This window comes from Heptranchias perlo, chromosome 5 (genome assembly GCF_035084215.1).
Source record: "Heptranchias perlo isolate sHepPer1 chromosome 5, sHepPer1.hap1, whole genome shotgun sequence".
NCBI classification, from domain to species: Eukaryota; Metazoa; Chordata; class Chondrichthyes; order Hexanchiformes; family Hexanchidae; genus Heptranchias; species Heptranchias perlo.
In genome coordinates this window covers 114,106,799-114,125,143 of record NC_090329.1, presented here as the reverse complement: position 1 = coordinate 114,125,143, position 18,345 = coordinate 114,106,799, and the positions used below count along the sequence as shown (strand labels likewise).

At 48.5% G+C, this 18,345-nt stretch overlaps 6 non-coding genes across 6 annotated transcripts; all 6 read right to left on the bottom strand.

The window, feature by feature from the left end:
- Positions 1 to 535: 535 nt before the first annotated feature.
- Positions 536 to 654, bottom strand: LOC137322379 (5S ribosomal RNA). Its single transcript, XR_010963094.1, has one exon. It is a non-coding gene; the product is annotated as a 5S ribosomal RNA (ribosomal RNA).
- Positions 655 to 3,656: 3,002 nt separating this feature from the next.
- LOC137322378 (5S ribosomal RNA) lies at positions 3,657 to 3,775 on the bottom strand. The gene has a single exon (XR_010963093.1). It is a non-coding gene; the product is annotated as a 5S ribosomal RNA (ribosomal RNA).
- A 3,002-nt stretch (positions 3,776 to 6,777) lies between these two features.
- On the bottom strand, positions 6,778 to 6,896 carry LOC137322377 (5S ribosomal RNA). Its single transcript, XR_010963092.1, has one exon. It is a non-coding gene; the product is annotated as a 5S ribosomal RNA (ribosomal RNA).
- A 3,002-nt stretch (positions 6,897 to 9,898) lies between these two features.
- Positions 9,899 to 10,017, bottom strand: LOC137322313 (5S ribosomal RNA). The gene has a single exon (XR_010963067.1). It is a non-coding gene; the product is annotated as a 5S ribosomal RNA (ribosomal RNA).
- A 3,002-nt stretch (positions 10,018 to 13,019) lies between these two features.
- LOC137322232 (5S ribosomal RNA) lies at positions 13,020 to 13,138 on the bottom strand. The gene has a single exon (XR_010962989.1). It is a non-coding gene; the product is annotated as a 5S ribosomal RNA (ribosomal RNA).
- Positions 13,139 to 16,140: 3,002 nt separating this feature from the next.
- LOC137322231 (5S ribosomal RNA) lies at positions 16,141 to 16,259 on the bottom strand. Its single transcript, XR_010962988.1, has one exon. It is a non-coding gene; the product is annotated as a 5S ribosomal RNA (ribosomal RNA).
- Positions 16,260 to 18,345: the final 2,086 nt, after the last annotated feature.

The window sequence follows — 18,345 nt, the reverse complement described above, 5'->3', positions numbered from 1 at the left end:
GGGCTGAATGGCCTTCTCCCGTTCCTATGAACGTGCTGCCAGGAAATGGGCCGAGGAAAGCGAGCAACAGCGAGCGACCGAGTGAGCGAGCGAGCGAGCGATCAGCAAAAAGACTGGCAAATGAAGGCAGCGTCGGCGTGAAGAACAGCAAACAGCTAACAAGAAAAGCCGACGGCAGTTGCTATTTCCAGGCGGTGTCCCAAGCGAGTACTGACCAGGCCTGCCTCTGACTTAGCTTGTGATATCGGATGGGATGGGGTACTTTTCAGAGGAGTGTGGGAGTAAGCGATGGCCTGCTTTGCTTCTCTTTACTTAAACGCTTGCTGCTTTGTGTATGTTTTTTGCCAGCTTATTTTCTTCATGTGTTTTTTTTTGTTGACTCTGTGTCGACTCCCTTGCCTTTGTCTGGCAGCAGGAGAATGTGCAGCAAAGGAATGGGCAAAGGAAAGCGAGAGAGAGTGCAGGAGCAAGCAGCAAAAAGCTTTGTGATTGAAGGGAGTGCACAGAGCTGAGAGCAGCCTCTGCTGGCAAGAAAAGCCTACTGCACCTGGTATTCCCAGGCGGTCTCCCATCCAAGTACTAACCAGGCCTGACTCTGCTTAGCTTCCGAGATCAGACGAGATCGGGCGTTTTCAGACTAGTATGGCCGTAGGCATCAATTGCTTGCTTTTCCCTTTACTTAAAGGGCTGCAGTCCTCTACTTCATTCTTTACCACACTTTCTGCACTTGCCTGGCGCCGGGGGAAACAACATCACTCACAGGGTACACGCATTCGCACTGCCAAACACAAACACACACAAGTCCTGCTTCATCTGCAAAACAATCACATAGCAAGCTCAACGCTTCATTCAAATCCTACAACATAGCAACAGGAGGAGGCCATTCACACCCGCCTGCCTGCCTGTCTGCCTGCCTGCCTGCCTGCCTGCTCCGCCATTTCAGAACATCATGGCTCATCTCTCATCTAACTCCAGAGACCTGCCTTTCGCCCATATCCCTTCATACCTTTGCTTGACAAAAACCTATCTCTCTCACATTTCAATTTCGCAATTCAGCTCCTATCAATTGCCCTTTGCGTGAGAGACTTACAAACTTCTACCACCCTTTGTGGGTAGTAATGTTTTCTCATCTCTCTCCTCAAAGGTCTGGCTCTACTTTTTAGACTCTGCCCCCTACTCCTAGAATCCCCAACCAGCGGAAATAGTTGCTCTCTATCCACCCTATCTGTTCCCCTTAATATCTTATGAACTTCCATCAGATCACCCCTTAACCTTCGAAACTCCAGAGAATACAACCCCAATTTGTGTCATCTCTCCTCGTAACTTAACCCTTGAAGTCCGGCTAGCGTTCTAGTAAACCTACGCCGCACTCCCTCCGAGGCCGATATGTCCTTCCGAAGGTGCGGTGCCCAGAACTGCTCACAGTACTCCAGGTGCGGTCTAACCAGGGTTTTGTATAGCTGCAGCATAACTTCTGCCGCCTTGTACTCTAGTCCTCTACTCACACTTTCACCAGCTACGGATAGGGACCAAGTTAAAAACAAGGACCTCAAAGGTAGCAATCTCTGCAAGGGAAAACATTTACTGGCCTGTGGCCTCCTTCTGTGCTGTACTAAGAAGTAAACTTAGCACTGACCTTTCTCACATAAAAACTCATCAACACCTGCGCTGGACTTCTGGCTAGTGTCTTCGCGACGAAAGCCCCTGAAATCATTCAATAAACACATGCCGTGATTGTTGGTCGGGAGAGGCCTTTCGGGACTTTCCGGATGCATGAACTAAAATGGGCATCAAAATGGTGATGGAGAGGCTTGTAGATTATGTGGTGTAGGCATAAGAAATGGGGCAGGCAGAGGCCCTAAGGGGTGAAATTGACCTGTCGGAGGCCCGGCAAAACCTGGGGAGAAAGGGACAGAAGTCCAAATGTTGGGTAAAGAAAATGTAGATTCAATATGAAAAGTCAGTACTTGAATGCTTACCTCACGCAATTGTAGGGTTGCCAAGCCTCCAGGATTGCCCTGGAGTCTCCAGGAATTAAAGATTAATCTCCTGGACACTGCTGCCAGCCAACCGTGGAGAAACATCATAGAGGCATTAAAAGAAAAATGGTTTTTCCTTTTCTTTGAACGCTTTTCTTAATTAGTTCGAAAATTATAGCAGATGGGTCAAAAAGGATGTTTGACTGGGTCGGGTGGTTGGAAGTCATGTGATAAAACCTCCAGGAATGCGTCCAACCAGAGTTGGCAACCCTACCTACCCTTCATTGCCTTCCCCTGGCCTTAACCTTCATTAGCTTCACCATTCCTTCACTCACTCACTCACTCACTCACTGCTGCAAAAACGCTGGTCCCTCCTGCCTCAAAATACAGACAACCGGGGAGCAGCCTTTTCTCCTCTCCCAGGCCCAGCTGCTTAGAAAAGGCTCAAGCCCACACCCCAATTTAAGTCACCTTGGCCCAATTCAGGCCAGAAGAAGATGTGTGCCTTTCCGCACATGGATAAAAGCAGCCGCTGGCCCCGATTTGACCGGCAGGTCGGCGAATGTTAGTCTTCATCTCAACAGGGCTGGAATACAATACAAAGTTATGCTACGGTTGTATAAAGCTCTGCTTAGACCGCATCTGGAGTACTGCGTTCAGTTCTGGGCACCACACCTCAGGAAGGATACACTGGTCTTGGAGGGGCTGCAGCGCACATTTACCAAAATGATACCGGGGCTAAAAGGGTTAAGTTGTCAGGACAGGTTGCATCGACTAGGCTCGTATTCCCTTGAGTTTAGAAGATTAAGATCTAATTGAGGTGTTTAAGATTATTAAAGGAGCTGATAGGCTCGATAGAGAAACTATTTCCTCTGGTGGGGGAGTCCGGAACAAGGGGGCATAATCTGAAAATTACAGCTAGGCAGTTCACGGGTGATGTCAGGAAGCACTTCTTCACACAAAGTGTAGTAGAAATCTGGAACTCTCTCCCCCAAAAAGCTGTTGAGGCTGGGGATCAATTGAAAATCTCAAAACCGAGATTGATTGATTTTTGTTAGGCACGGGTGTTGAGGGTTATGGAGCACAGGCGGGTAAATGGAGTTAAGGTACACATCAGTCACGAATGGCGGAACAGGCTCAAAGGGCTGAATGGCCTTCTCCCGTTCCTATGAACGTGCTGCCAGGAAATGGGCAGAGGAAAGCGAGCAACAGCGAGCGAGCGAGTGAGCGAGCGAGCGAGCGATCAGCAAAAAGACTGGCAAATGAAGGCAGCGTCGGCGTGAAGAACAGCAAACAGCTAACAAGAAAAGCTGACGGCAGTTGCTATTTCCAGGCGGTGTCCCAAGCGAGTACTGACCAGGCCTGCCTCTGACTTAGCTTGTGATATCGGATGGGATGGGGTACTTTTCAGAGGAGTGTGGGAGTAAGCGATGGCCTGCTTTGCTTCTCTTTACTTAAACGCTTGCTGCTTTGTGTATGTTTTTTGCCAGCTTATTTTCTTCATGTGTTTTTTTTTGTTGACTCTGTGTCGACTCCCTTGCCTTTGTCTGGCAGCAGGAGAATGTGCAGCAAAGGAATGGGCAAAGGAAAGCGAGAGAGAGTGCAGGAGCAAGCAGCAAAAAGCTTTGTGATTGAAGGGAGTGCGCAGAGCTGAGAGCAGCCTCTGCTGGCAAGAAAAGCCTACTGCACCTGGTATTCCCAGGCGGTCTCCCATCCAAGTACTAACCAGGCCTGACTCTGCTTAGCTTCCGAGATCAGACGAGATCGGGCGTTTTCAGACTAGTATGGCCGTAGGCATCAATTGCTTGCTTTTCCCTTTACTTAAAGGGCTGCAGTCCTCTACTTCATTCTTTACCACACTTTCTGCACTTGCCTGGCGCCGGGGGAAACAACATCACTCACAGGGTACACGCATTCGCACTGCCAAACACAAACACACACAAGTCCTGCTTCATCTGCAAAACAATCACATAGCAAGCTCAACGCTTCATTCAAATCCTACAACATAGCAACAGGAGGAGGCCATTCACACCCGCCTGCCTGCCTGTCTGCCTGCCTGCCTGCCTGCCTGCTCCGCCATTTCAGAACATCATGGCTCATCTCTCATCTAACTCCAGAGACCTGCCTTTCGCCCATATCCCTTCATACCTTTGCTTGACAAAAACCTATCTCTCTCACATTTCAATTTCGCAATTCAGCTCCTATCAATTGCCCTTTGCGTGAGAGACTTACAAACTTCTACCACCCTTTGTGGGTAGTAATGTTTTCTCATCTCTCTCCTCAAAGGTCTGGCTCTACTTTTTAGACTCTGCCCCCTACTCCTAGAATCCCCAACCAGCGGAAATAGTTGCTCTCTATCCACCCTATCTGTTCCCCTTAATATCTTATGAACTTCCATCAGATCACCCCTTAACCTTCGAAACTCCAGAGAATACAACCCCAATTTGTGTCATCTCTCCTCGTAACTTAACCCTTGAAGTCCGGCTAGCGTTCTAGTAAACCTACGCCGCACTCCCTCCGAGGCCGATATGTCCTTCCGAAGGTGCGGTGCCCAGAACTGCTCACAGTACTCCAGGTGCGGTCTAACCAGGGTTTTGTATAGCTGCAGCATAACTTCTGCCGCCTTGTACTCTAGTCCTCTACTCACACTTTCACCAGCTACGGATAGGGACCAAGTTAAAAACAAGGACCTCAAAGGTAGCAATCTCTGCAAGGGAAAACATTTACTGGCCTGTGGCCTCCTTCTGTGCTGTACTAAGAAGTAAACTTAGCACTGACCTTTCTCACATAAAAACTCATCAACACCTGCGCTGGACTTCTGGCTAGTGTCTTCGCGACGAAAGCCCCTGAAATCATTCAATAAACACATGCCGTGATTGTTGGTCGGGAGAGGCCTTTCGGGACTTTCCGGATGCATGAACTAAAATGGGCATCAAAATGGTGATGGAGAGGCTTGTAGATTATGTGGTGTAGGCATAAGAAATGGGGCAGGCAGAGGCCCTAAGGGGTGAAATTGACCTGTCGGAGGCCCGGCAAAACCTGGGGAGAAAGGGACAGAAGTCCAAATGTTGGGTAAAGAAAATGTAGATTCAATATGAAAAGTCAGTACTTGAATGCTTACCTCACGCAATTGTAGGGTTGCCAAGCCTCCAGGATTGCCCTGGAGTCTCCAGGAATTAAAGATTAATCTCCTGGACACTGCTGCCAGCCAACCGTGGAGAAACATCATAGAGGCATTAAAAGAAAAATGGTTTTTCCTTTTCTTTGAACGCTTTTCTTAATTAGTTCGAAAATTATAGCAGATGGGTCAAAAAGGATGTTTGACTGGGTCGGGTGGTTGGAAGTCATGTGATAAAACCTCCAGGAATGCGTCCAACCAGAGTTGGCAACCCTACCTACCCTTCATTGCCTTCCCCTGGCCTTAACCTTCATTAGCTTCACCATTCCTTCACTCACTCACTCACTCACTCACTGCTGCAAAAACGCTGGTCCCTCCTGCCTCAAAATACAGACAACCGGGGAGCAGCCTTTTCTCCTCTCCCAGGCCCAGCTGCTTAGAAAAGGCTCAAGCCCACACCCCAATTTAAGTCACCTTGGCCCAATTCAGGCCAGAAGAAGATGTGTGCCTTTCCGCACATGGATAAAAGCAGCCGCTGGCCCCGATTTGACCGGCAGGTCGGCGAATGTTAGTCTTCATCTCAACAGGGCTGGAATACAATACAAAGTTATGCTACGGTTGTATAAAGCTCTGCTTAGACCGCATCTGGAGTACTGCGTTCAGTTCTGGGCACCACACCTCAGGAAGGATACACTGGTCTTGGAGGGGCTGCAGCGCACATTTACCAAAATGATACCGGGGCTAAAAGGGTTAAGTTGTCAGGACAGGTTGCATCGACTAGGCTCGTATTCCCTTGAGTTTAGAAGATTAAGATCTAATTGAGGTGTTTAAGATTATTAAAGGAGCTGATAGGCTCGATAGAGAAACTATTTCCTCTGGTGGGGGAGTCCGGAACAAGGGGGCATAATCTGAAAATTACAGCTAGGCAGTTCACGGGTGATGTCAGGAAGCACTTCTTCACACAAAGTGTAGTAGAAATCTGGAACTCTCTCCCCCAAAAAGCTGTTGAGGCTGGGGATCAATTGAAAATCTCAAAACCGAGATTGATTGATTTTTGTTAGGCACGGGTGTTGAGGGTTATGGAGCACAGGCGGGTAAATGGAGTTAAGGTACACATCAGTCACGAATGGCGGAACAGGCTCAAAGGGCTGAATGGCCTTCTCCCGTTCCTATGAACGTGCTGCCAGGAAATGGGCCGAGGAAAGCGAGCAACAGCGAGCGACCGAGTGAGCGAGCGAGCGAGCGATCAGCAAAAAGACTGGCAAATGAAGGCAGCGTCGGCGTGAAGAACAGCAAACAGCTAACAAGAAAAGCCGACGGCAGTTGCTATTTCCAGGCGGTGTCCCAAGCGAGTACTGACCAGGCCTGCCTCTGACTTAGCTTGTGATATCGGATGGGATGGGGTACTTTTCAGAGGAGTGTGGGAGTAAGCGATGGCCTGCTTTGCTTCTCTTTACTTAAACGCTTGCTGCTTTGTGTATGTTTTTTGCCAGCTTATTTTCTTCATGTGTTTTTTTTTGTTGACTCTGTGTCGACTCCCTTGCCTTTGTCTGGCAGCAGGAGAATGTGCAGCAAAGGAATGGGCAAAGGAAAGCGAGAGAGAGTGCAGGAGCAAGCAGCAAAAAGCTTTGTGATTGAAGGGAGTGCACAGAGCTGAGAGCAGCCTCTGCTGGCAAGAAAAGCCTACTGCACCTGGTATTCCCAGGCGGTCTCCCATCCAAGTACTAACCAGGCCTGACTCTGCTTAGCTTCCGAGATCAGACGAGATCGGGCGTTTTCAGACTAGTATGGCCGTAGGCATCAATTGCTTGCTTTTCCCTTTACTTAAAGGGCTGCAGTCTTCTTCTTCATTCTTTACCATACTTTCTGCACTTGCCTGGCGCCGGGGGAAACAACATCACTCACAGGGTACACGCATTCGCACTGCCAAACACAAACACACACAAGTCCTGCTTCATCTGCAAAACAATCACATAGCAAGCTCAACGCTTCATTCAAATCCTACAACATAGCAACAGGAGGAGGCCATTCACACCCACCCGCCTGCCTGCCTGTCTGCCTGCCTGCCTGCCTGCTCCGCCATTTCAGAACATCATGGCTCATCTCTCATCTAACTCCAGAGACCTGCCTTTCGCCCATATCCCTTCATACCTTTGCTTGACAAAAACCTATCTCTCTCACATTTCAATTTCGCAATTCAGCTCCTATCAATTGCCCTTTGCGTGAGAGACTTACAAACTTCTACCACCCTTTGTGGGTAGTAATGTTTTCTCATCTCTCTCCTCAAAGGTCTGGCTCTACTTTTTAGACTCTGCCCCCTACTCCTAGAATCCCCAACCAGCGGAAATAGTTGCTCTCTATCCACCCTATCTGTTCCCCTTAATATCTTATGAACTTCCATCAGATCACCCCTTAACCTTCGAAACTCCAGAGAATACAACCCCAATTTGTGTCATCTCTCCTCGTAACTTAACCCTTGAAGTCCGGCTAGCGTTCTAGTAAACCTACGCTGCACTCCCTCCGAGGCCGATATGTCCTTCCGAAGGTGCGGTGCCCAGAACTGCTCACAGTACTCCAGGTGCGGTCTAACCAGGGTTTTGTATAGCTGCAGCATAACTTCTGCCGCCTTGTACTCTAGTCCTCTACTCACACTTTCACCAGCTACGGATAGGGACCAAGTTAAAAACAAGGACCTCAAAGGTAGCAATCTCTGCAAGGGAAAACATTTACTGGCCTGTGGCCTCCTTCTGTGCTGTACTAAGAAGTAAACTTAGCACTGACCTTTCTCACATAAAAACTCATCAACACCTGCGCTGGACTTCTGGCTAGTGTCTTCGCGACGAAAGCCCCTGAAATCATTCAATAAACACATGCCGTGATTGTTGGTCGGGAGAGGCCTTTCGGGACTTTCCGGATGCATGAACTAAAATGGGCATCAAAATGGTGATGGAGAGGCTTGTAGATTATGTGGTGTAGGCATAAGAAATGGGGCAGGCAGAGGCCCTAAGGGGTGAAATTGACCTGTCGGAGGCCCGGCAAAACCTGGGGAGAAAGGGACAGAAGTCCAAATGTTGGGTAAAGAAAATGTAGATTCAATATGAAAAGTCAGTACTTGACTGCTTACCTCACGCAATTGTAGGGTTGCCAAGCCTCCAGGATTGCCCTGGAGTCTCCAGGAATTAAAGATTAATCTCCTGGACACTGCTGCCAACCAACCGTGGAGAAACATCATAGAGGCATTAAAAGAAAAATGGTTTTTCCTTTTCTTTGAACGCTTTTCTTAATTAGTTCGAAAATTATAGCAGATGGGTCAAAAAGGATGTTTGACTGGGTCGGGTGGTTGGAAGTCATGTGATAAAACCTCCAGGAATGCGTCCAACCAGAGTTGGCAACCCTACCTACCCTTCATTGCCTTCCCCTGGCCTTAACCTTCATTAGCTTCACCATTCCTTCACTCACTCACTCACTCACTCACTGCTGCAAAAACGCTGGTCCCTCCTGCCTCAAAATACAGACAACCGGGGAGCAGCCTTTTCTCCTCTCCCAGGCCCAGCTGCTTAGAAAAGGCTCAAGCCCACACCCCAATTTAAGTCACCTTGGCCCAATTCAGGCCAGAAGAAGATGTGTGCCTTTCCGCACATGGATAAAAGCAGCCGCTGGCCCCGATTTGACCGGCAGGTCGGCGAATGTTAGTCTTCATCTCAACAGGGCTGGAATACAATACAAAGTTATGCTACGGTTGTATAAAGCTCTGCTTAGACCGCATCTGGAGTACTGCGTTCAGTTCTGGGCACCACACCTCAGGAAGGATACACTGGTCTTGGAGGGGCTGCAGCGCACATTTACCAAAATGATACCGGGGCTAAAAGGGTTAAGTTGTCAGGACAGGTTGCATCGACTAGGCTCGTATTCCCTTGAGTTTAGAAGATTAAGATCTAATTGAGGTGTTTAAGATTATTAAAGGAGCTGATAGGCTCGATAGAGAAACTATTTCCTCTGGTGGGGGAGTCCGGAACAAGGGGGCATAATCTGAAAATTACAGCTAGGCAGTTCACGGGTGATGTCAGGAAGCACTTCTTCACACAAAGTGTAGTAGAAATCTGGAACTCTCTCCCCCAAAAAGCTGTTGAGGCTGGGGATCAATTGAAAATCTCAAAACCGAGATTGATTGATTTTTGTTAGGCACGGGTGTTGAGGGTTATGGAGCACAGGCGGGTAAATGGAGTTAAGGTACACATCAGTCACGAATGGCGGAACAGGCTCAAAGGGCTGAATGGCCTTCTCCCGTTCCTATGAACGTGCTGCCAGGAAATGGGCCGAGGAAAGCGAGCAACAGCGAGCGAGCGAGTGAGCGAGCGAGCGAGCGATCAGCAAAAAGACTGGCAAATGAAGGCAGCGTCGGCGTGAAGAACAGCAAACAGCTAACAAGAAAAGCCGACGGCAGTTGCTATTTCCAGGCGGTGTCCCAAGCGAGTACTGACCAGGCCTGCCTCTGACTTAGCTTGTGATATCGGATGGGATGGGGTACTTTTCAGAGGAGTGTGGTAGTAAGCGATGGCCTGCTTTGCTTCTCTTTACTTAAACGCTTGCTGCTTTGTGTATGTTTTTTGCCAGCTTATTTTCTTCATGTGTTTTTTTTTGTTGACTCTGTGTCGACTCCCTTGCCTTTGTCTGGCAGCAGGAGAATGTGCAGCAAAGGAATGGGCAAAGGAAAGCGAGAGAGAGTGCAGGAGCAAGCAGCAAAAAGCTTTGTGATTGAAGGGAGTGCGCAGAGCTGAGAGCAGCCTCTGCTGGCAAGAAAAGCCTACTGCACCTCGTATTCCCAGGCGGTCTCCCATCCAAGTACTAACCAGGCCTGACTCTGCTTAGTTTCCGAGATCAGACGAGATCGGGCGTTTTCAGACTAGTATGGCCGTAGGCATCAATTGCTTGCTTTTCCCTTTACTTAAAGGGCTGCAGTCCTCTACTTCATTCTTTACCACACTTTCTGCACTTGCCTGGCGCCGGGGGAAACAACATCACTCACAGGGTACACGCATTCGCACTGCCAAACACAAACACACACAAGTCCTGCTTCATCTGCAAAACAATCACATAGCAAGCTCAACGCTTCATTCAAATCCTACAACATAGCAACAGGAGGAGGCCATTCACACCCGCCTGCCTGCCTGTCTGCCTGCCTGCCTGCCTGCCTGCTCCGCCATTTCAGAACATCATGGCTCATCTCTCATCTAACTCCAGAGACCTGCCTTTCGCCCATATCCCTTCATACCTTTGCTTGACAAAAACCTATCTCTCTCACATTTCAATTTCGCAATTCAGCTCCTATCAATTGCCCTTTGCGTGAGAGACTTACAAACTTCTACCACCCTTTGTGGGTAGTAATGTTTTCTCATCTCTCTCCTCAAAGGTCTGGCTCTACTTTTTAGACTCTGCCCCCTACTCCTAGAATCCCCAACCAGCGGAAATAGTTGCTCTCTATCCACCCTATCTGTTCCCCTTAATATCTTATGAACTTCCATCAGATCACCCCTTAACCTTCGAAACTCCAGAGAATACAACCCCAATTTGTGTCATCTCTCCTCGTAACTTAACCCTTGAAGTCCGGCTAGCGTTCTAGTAAACCTACGCCGCACTCCCTCCGAGGCCGATATGTCCTTCCGAAGGTGCGGTGCCCAGAACTGCTCACAGTACTCCAGGTGCGGTCTAACCAGGGTTTTGTATAGCTGCAGCATAACTTCTGCCGCCTTGTACTCTAGTCCTCTACTCACACTTTCACCAGCTACGGATAGGGACCAAGTTAAAAACAAGGACCTCAAAGGTAGCAATCTCTGCAAGGGAAAACATTTACTGGCCTGTGGCCTCCTTCTGTGCTGTACTAAGAAGTAAACTTAGCACTGACCTTTCTCACATAAAAACTCATCAACACCTGCGCTGGACTTCTGGCTAGTGTCTTCGCGACGAAAGCCCCTGAAATCATTCAATAAACACATGCCGTGATTGTTGGTCGGGAGAGGCCTTTCGGGACTTTCCGGATGCATGAACTAAAATGGGCATCAAAATGGTGATGGAGAGGCTTGTAGATTATGTGGTGTAGGCATAAGAAATGGGGCAGGCAGAGGCCCTAAGGGGTGAAATTGACCTGTCGGAGGCCCGGCAAAACCTGGGGAGAAAGGGACAGAAGTCCAAATGTTGGGTAAAGAAAATGTAGATTCAATATGAAAAGTCAGTACTTGAATGCTTACCTCACGCAATTGTAGGGTTGCCAAGCCTCCAGGATTGCCCTGGAGTCTCCAGGAATTAAAGATTAATCTCCTGGACACTGCTGCCAGCCAACCGTGGAGAAACATCATAGAGGCATTAAAAGAAAAATGTTTTTTCCTTTTCTTTGAACGCTTTTCTTAATTAGTTCGAAAATTATAGCAGATGGGTCAAAAAGGATGTTTGACTGGGTCGGGTGGTTGGAAGTCATGTGATAAAACCTCCAGGAATGCGTCCAACCAGAGTTGGCAACCCTACCTACCCTTCATTGCCTTCCCCTGGCCTTAACCTTCATTAGCTTCACCATTCCTTCACTCACTCACTCACTCACTCACTGCTGCAAAAACGCTGGTCCCTCCTGCCTCAAAATACAGACAACCGGGGAGCAGCCTTTTCTCCTCTCCCAGGCCCAGCTGCTTAGAAAAGGCTCAAGCCCACACCCCAATTTAAGTCACCTTGGCCCAATTCAGGCCAGAAGAAGATGTGTGCCTTTCCGCACATGGATAAAAGCAGCCGCTGGCCCCGATTTGACCGGCAGGTCGGCGAATGTTAGTCTTCATCTCAACAGGGCTGGAATACAATACAAAGTTATGCTACGGTTGTATAAAGCTCTGCTTAGACCGCATCTGGAGTACTGCGTTCAGTTCTGGGCACCACACCTCAGGAAGGATACACTGGTCTTGGAGGGGCTGCAGCGCACATTTACCAAAATGATACCGGGGCTAAAAGGGTTAAGTTGTCAGGACAGGTTGCATCGACTAGGCTCGTATTCCCTTGAGTTTAGAAGATTAAGATCTAATTGAGGTGTTTAAGATTATTAAAGGAGCTGATAGGCTCGATAGAGAAACTATTTCCTCTGGTGGGGGAGTCCGGAACAAGGGGGCATAATCTGAAAATTACAGCTAGGCAGTTCACGGGTGATGTCAGGAAGCACTTCTTCACACAAAGTGTAGTAGAAATCTGGAACTCTCTCCCCCAAAAAGCTGTTGAGGCTGGGGATCAATTGAAAATCTCAAAACCGAGATTGATTGATTTTTGTTAGGCACGGGTGTTGAGGGTTATGGAGCACAGGCGGGTAAATGGAGTTAAGGTACACATCAGTCACGAATGGCGGAACAGGCTCAAAGGGCTGAATGGCCTTCTCCCGTTCCTATGAACGTGCTGCCAGGAAATGGGCCGAGGAAAGCGAGCAACAGCGAGCGAGCGAGTGAGCGAGCGAGCGAGCGATCAGCAAAAAGACTGGCAAATGAAGGCAGCGTCGGCGTGAAGAACAGCAAACAGCTAACAAGAAAAGCTGACGGCAGTTGCTATTTCCAGGCGGTGTCCCAAGCGAGTACTGACCAGGCCTGCCTCTGACTTAGCTTGTGATATCGGATGGGATGGGGTACTTTTCAGAGGAGTGTGGGAGTAAGCGATGGCCTGCTTTGCTTCTCTTTACTTAAACGCTTGCTGCTTTGTGTATGTTTTTTGCCAGCTTATTTTCTTCATGTGTTTTTTTTTGTTGACTCTGTGTCGACTCCCTTGCCTTTGTCTGGCAGCAGGAGAATGTGCAGCAAAGGAATGGGCAAAGGAAAGCGAGAGAGAGTGCAGGAGCAAGCAGCAAAAAGCTTTGTGATTGAAGGGAGTGCGCAGAGCTGAGAGCAGCCTCTGCTGGCAAGAAAAGCCTACTGCACCTGGTATTCCCAGGCGGTCTCCCATCCAAGTACTAACCAGGCCTGACTCTGCTTAGCTTCCGAGATCAGACGAGATCAGGCGTTTTCAGACTAGTATGGCCGTAGGCAGCAATTGCTTGCTTTTCCCTTTACTTAAAGGGCTGCAGTCTTCTTCTTCATTCTTTACCATACTTTCTGCACTTGCCTGGCGCCGGGGGAAACAACATCACTCACAGGGTACACGCATTCGCACTGCCAAACACAAACACACACAAGTCCTGCTTCATCTGCAAAACAATCACATAGCAAGCTCAACGCTTCATTCAAATCCTACAACATAGCAACAGGAGGAGGCCATTCACACCCACCCGCCTGCCTGCCTGTCTGCCTGCCTGTCTGCCTGCTCCGCCATTTCAGAACATCATGGCTCATCTCTCATCTAACTCCAGAGACCTGCCTTTCGCCCATATCCCTTCATACCTTTGCTTGACAAAAACCTATCTCTCTCACATTTCAATTTCGCAATTCAGCTCCTATCAATTGCCCTTTGCGTGAGAGACTTACAAACTTCTACCACCCTTTGTGGGTAGTAATGTTTTCTCATCTCTCTCCTCAAAGGTCTGGCTCTACTTTTTAGACTCTGCCCCCTACTCCTAGAATCCCCAACCAGCGGAAATAGTTGCTCTCTATCCACCCTATCTGTTCCCCTTAATATCTTATGAACTTCCATCAGATCACCCCTTAACCTTCGAAACTCCAGAGAATACAACCCCAATTTGTGTCATCTCTCCTCGTAACTTAACCCTTGAAGTCCGGCTAGCGTTCTAGTAAACCTACGCTGCACTCCCTCCGAGGCCGATATGTCCTTCCGAAGGTGCGGTGCCCAGAACTGCTCACAGTACTCCAGGTGCGGTCTAACCAGGGTTTTGTATAGCTGCAGCATAACTTCTGCCGCCTTGTACTCTAGTCCTCTACTCACACTTTCACCAGCTACGGATAGGGACCAAGTTAAAAACAAGGACCTCAAAGGTAGCAATCTCTGCAAGGGAAAACATTTACTGGCCTGTGGCCTCCTTCTGTGCTGTACTAAGAAGTAAACTTAGCACTGACCTTTCTCACATAAAAACTCATCAACACCTGCGCTGGACTTCTGGCTAGTGTCTTCGCGACGAAAGCCCCTGAAATCATTCAATAAACACATGCCGTGATTGTTGGTCGGGAGAGGCCTTTCGGGACTTTCCGCATGCATGAACTAAAATGGGCATCAAAATGGTGATGGAGAGGCTTGTAGATTATGTGGTGTAGGCATAAGAAATGGGGCAGGCAGAGGCCCTAAGGGGTGAAATTGACCTGTCGGAGGCCCGGCAAAACCTGGGGAGAAAGGGACAGAAGTCCAAATGTTGGGTAAAGAAAATGTAGATTCAATATGAAAAGTCAGTACTTGACTGCTTACCTCACGCAATTGTAGGGTTGCCAAGCCTCCAGGATTGCCCTGGAGTCTCCAGGAATTAAAGATTAATCTCCTGGACACTGCTGCCAACCAACCGTGGAGAAACATCATAGAGGCATTAAAAGAAAAATGGTTTTTCCTTTTCTTTGAACGCTTTTCTTAATTAGTTCGAAAATTATAGCAGATGGGTCAAAAAGGATGTTTGACTGGGTCGGGTGGTTGGAAGTCATGTGATAAAACCTCCAGGAATGCGTCCAACCAGAGTTGGCAACCCTACCTACCCTTCATTGCCTTCCCCTGGCCTTAACCTTCATTAGCTTCACCATTCCTTCACTCACTCACTCACTCACTCACTGCTGCAAAAACGCTGGTCCCTCCTGCCTCAAAATACAGACAACCGGGGAGCAGCCTTTTCTCCTCTCCCAGGCCCAGCTGCTTAGAAAAGGCTCAAGCCCACACCCCAATTTAAGTCACCTTGGCCCAATTCAGGCCAGAAGAAGATGTGTGCCTTTCCGCACATGGATAAAAGCAGCCGCTGGCCCCGATTTGACCGGCAGGTCGGCGAATGTTAGTCTTCATCTCAACAGGGCTGGAATACAATACAAAGTTATGCTACGGTTGTATAAAGCTCTGCTTAGACCGCATCTGGAGTACTGCGTTCAGTTCTGGGCACCACACCTCAGGAAGGATACACTGGTCTTGGAGGGGCTGCAGCGCACATTTACCAAAATGATACCGGGGCTAAAAGGGTTAAGTTGTCAGGACAGGTTGCATCGACTAGGCTCGTATTCCCTTGAGTTTAGAAGATTAAGATCTAATTGAGGTGTTTAAGATTATTAAAGGAGCTGATAGGCTCGATAGAGAAACTATTTCCTCTGGTGGGGGAGTCCGGAACAAGGGGGCATAATCTGAAAATTACAGCTAGGCAGTTCACGGGTGATGTCAGGAAGCACTTCTTCACACAAAGTGTAGTAGAAATCTGGAACTCTCTCCCCCAAAAAGCTGTTGAGGCTGGGGATCAATTGAAAATCTCAAAACCGAGATTGATTGATTTTTGTTAGGCACGGGTGTTGAGGGTTATGGAGCACAGGCGGGTAAATGGAGTTAAGGTACACATCAGTCACGAATGGCGGAACAGGCTCAAAGGGCTGAATGGCCTTCTCCCGTTCCTATGAACGTGCTGCCAGGAAATGGGCAGAGGAAAGCGAGCAACAGCGAGCGAGCGAGTGAGCGAGCGAGCGAGCGATCAGCAAAAAGACTGGCAAATGAAGGCAGCGTCGGCGTGAAGAACAGCAAACAGCTAACAAGAAAAGCTGACGGCAGTTGCTATTTCCAGGCGGTGTCCCAAGCGAGTACTGACCAGGCCTGCCTCTGACTTAGCTTGTGATATCGGATGGGATGGGGTACTTTTCAGAGGAGTGTGGGAGTAAGCGATGGCCTGCTTTGCTTCTCTTTACTTAAACGCTTGCTGCTTTGTGTATGTTTTTTGCCAGCTTATTTTCTTCATGTGTTTTTTTTTGTTGACTCTGTGTCGACTCCCTTGCCTTTGTCTGGCAGCAGGAGAATGTGCAGCAAAGGAATGGGCAAAGGAAAGCGAGAGAGAGTGCAGGAGCAAGCAGCAAAAAGCTTTGTGATTGAAGGGAGTGCGCAGAGCTGAGAGCAGCCTCTGCTGGCAAGAAAAGCCTACTGCACCTGGTATTCCCAGGCGGTCTCCCATCCAAGTACTAACCAGGCCTGACTCTGCTTAGCTTCCGAGATCAGACGAGATCAGGCGTTTTCAGACTAGTATGGCCGTAGGCATCAATTGCTTGCTTTTCCCTTTACTTAAAGGGCTGCAGTCTTCTTCTTCATTCTTTACCATACTTTCTGCACTTGCCTGGCGCCGGGGGAAACAACATCACTCACAGGGTACACGCATTCGCACTGCCAAACACAAACACACACAAGTCCTGCTTCATCTGCAAAACAATCACATAGCAAGCTCAACGCTTCATTCAAATCCTACAACATAGCAACAGGAGGAGGCCATTCACACCCGCCTGCCTGCCTGTCTGCCTGCCTGCCTGCCTGCTCCGCCATTTCAGAACATCATGGCTCATCTCTCATCTAACTCCAGAGACCTGCCTTTCGCCCATATCCCTTCATACCTTTGCTTGACAAAAACCTATCTCTCTCACATTTCAATTTCGCAATTCAGCTCCTATCAATTGCCCTTTGCGTGAGAGACTTACAAACTTCTACCACCCTTTGTGGGTAGTAATGTTTTCTCATCTCTCTCCTCAAAGGTCTGGCTCTACTTTTTAGACTCTGCCCCCTACTCCTAGAATCCCCAACCAGCGGAAATAGTTGCTCTCTATCCACCCTATCTGTTCCCCTTAATATCTTATGAACTTCCATCAGATCACCCCTTAACCTTCGAAACTCCAGAGAATACAACCCCAATTTGTGTCATCTCTCCTCGTAACTTAACCCTTGAAGTCCAGCTAGCGTTCTAGTAAACCTACGCTGCACTCCCTCCGAGGCCGATATGTCCTTCCGAAGGTGCGGTGCCCAGAACTGCTCACAGTACTCCAGGTGCGGTCTAACCAGGGTTTTGTATAGCTGCAGCATAACTTCTGCCGCCTTGTACTCTAGTCCTCTACTCACACTTTCACCAGCTACGGATAGGGACCAAGTTAAAAACAAGGACCTCAAAGGTAGCAATCTCTGCAAGGGAAAACATTTACTGGCCTGTGGCCTCCTTCTGTGCTGTACTAAGAAGTAAACTTAGCACTGACCTTTCTCACATAAAAACTCATCAACACCTGCGCTGGACTTCTGGCTAGTGTCTTCGCGACGAAAGCCCCTGAAATCATTCAATAAACACATGCCGTGATTGTTGGTCGGGAGAGGCCTTTCGGGACTTTCCGGATGCATGAACTAAAATGGGCATCAAAATGGTGATGGAGAGGCTTGTAGATTATGTGGTGTAGGCATAAGAAATGGGGCAGGCAGAGGCCCTAAGGGGTGAAATTGACCTGTCGGAGGCCCGGCAAAACCTGGGGAGAAAGGGACAGAAGTCCAAATGTTGGGTAAAGAAAATGTAGATTCAATATGAAAAGTCAGTACTTGAATGCTTACCTCACGCAATTGTAGGGTTGCCAAGCCTCCAGGATTGCCCTGGAGTCTCCAGGAATTAAAGATTAATCTCCTGGACACTGCTGCCAGCCAACCGTGGAGAAACATCATAGAGGCATTAAAAGAAAAATGGTTTTTCCTTTTCTTTGAACGCTTTTCTTAATTAGTTCGAAAATTATAGCAGATGGGTCAAAAAGGATGTTTGACTGGGTCGGGTGGTTGGAAGTCATGTGATAAAACCTCCAGGAATGCGTCCAACCAGAGTTGGCAACCCTACCTACCCTTCATTGCCTTCCCCTGGCCTTAACCTTCATTAGCTTCACCATTCCTTCACTCACTCACTCACTCACTCACTGCTGCAAAAACGCTGGTCCCTCCTGCCTCAAAATACAGACAACCGGGGAGCAGCCTTTTCTCCTCTCCCAGGCCCAGCTGCTTAGAAAAGGCTCAAGCCCACACCCCAATTTAAGTCACCTTGGCCCAATTCAGGCCAGAAGAAGATGTGTGCCTTTCCGCACATGGATAAAAGCAGCCGCTGGCCCCGATTTGACCGGCAGGTCGGCGAATGTTAGTCTTCATCTCAACAGGGCTGGAATACAATACAAAGTTATGCTACGGTTGTATAAAGCTCTGCTTAGACCGCATCTGGAGTACTGCGTTCAGTTCTGGGCACCACACCTCAGGAAGGATACACTGGTCTTGGAGGGGCTGCAGCGCACATTTACCAAAATGATACCGGGGCTAAAAGGGTTAAGTTGTCAGGACAGG